The following is a 1,198-nucleotide window of genomic DNA, read 5'->3' as shown; positions in this document are numbered from 1 at the left end:
AGCTGAGGCAGGAGGATCGCTTGAGCCCAGGAGTTTGAGGTTGCTGTAAGCTAGGATGACACCACAGCACTCTAGCCCGGGCAACAGAGTGAGACTGTCTCAAAAAATAAATAAATAAATAAATAGCAAGCAAAAAACAGAAGTCAAGGAGAAATGGCCACTCTACCATTTCAACTTTTCACAGACCTTTTTCAATAAATGATAGATCAAGTAGACAAAAAAAAAGAAAAGAAAGAAAGAAAATCAGTAATTAACAAGTGTAATATAATGGATATATATCTAGAACATCTTATCCAACATTTGGAAAAATACACTTTTTTTTTTCTTTTGGCTGGTCAAGCGAGGCAGTAGGAGTGGAGAAGGAACGGAGAAATCTGCAACTGGTTGTGACCAATTAGTTGTAAACATTACCACAATTGGACTGGCCTTCGTTCTTTTCAAGCACACGTGGAACATTTGTACAATTTACTGTGTGCAAAGCCATAAATCTAGCCTCAACGCATCCCAAAGGAACAATGTATCAAACATCTGAACACAACACAATTATGTTAAGATATCAGTAATAATAAAAAGAAACAGCCAAATGTTTGGAAATTTTAAAACATTCTTTAAATGTTGAGACCAAAAATGGAAATTAGAAAAAATTAATAACTGCTTAATTGATTGAAAAAACCACTATATCAAATCTTGTGGGAGGCAGCTAAAGTGGTACCAGAAACGTACATCTCGTACGCTATAACGGCTTTTTGATGTGTCAGTTGAGATAGGCTGAACTATAGTCCTTACAATTCCCTTTCTAGTATGTTTCCTTTCAAGTATTAGTGATGTGCTGCATGGGATATTCTCTCCCGAGAGGTGGAGGAGAGAAGAGAGGTGGGGCCATGTTGTAGCATGCACACATCTGCTCCCAGTTAGCCAGTCAAAGAGCAATTTAGTAATCCCAGCACTCTGGGAGGCTGAGGCAGAAGGATCACTTGAGGCCAGGAGTTCAAGATCAGCCTGGGCAACATAGGGAAACCTCCTCTCTACTAAAAGAAAATTAGCTGAGTGTGGCGACACACCTGTACTCCTAGCTACTCGGGAGGCGCTGTACACTCCAGCTGGGTGACAGAGCAAGACCCTGTCTCTAAGAAAAAATAATAAATAAATAAATAGACAAACCGCTAAGATTGATAAAGAATAAGAGATGACACAAATA

Source organism: Propithecus coquereli, unplaced genomic scaffold (assembly GCF_000956105.1).
Source record: "Propithecus coquereli isolate 6110/MARCELLA unplaced genomic scaffold, Pcoq_1.0 Scaffold124, whole genome shotgun sequence".
Taxonomy (NCBI): Eukaryota; Metazoa; Chordata; class Mammalia; order Primates; family Indriidae; genus Propithecus; species Propithecus coquereli.
Note: the sequence above shows the minus strand (reverse complement) of the source record.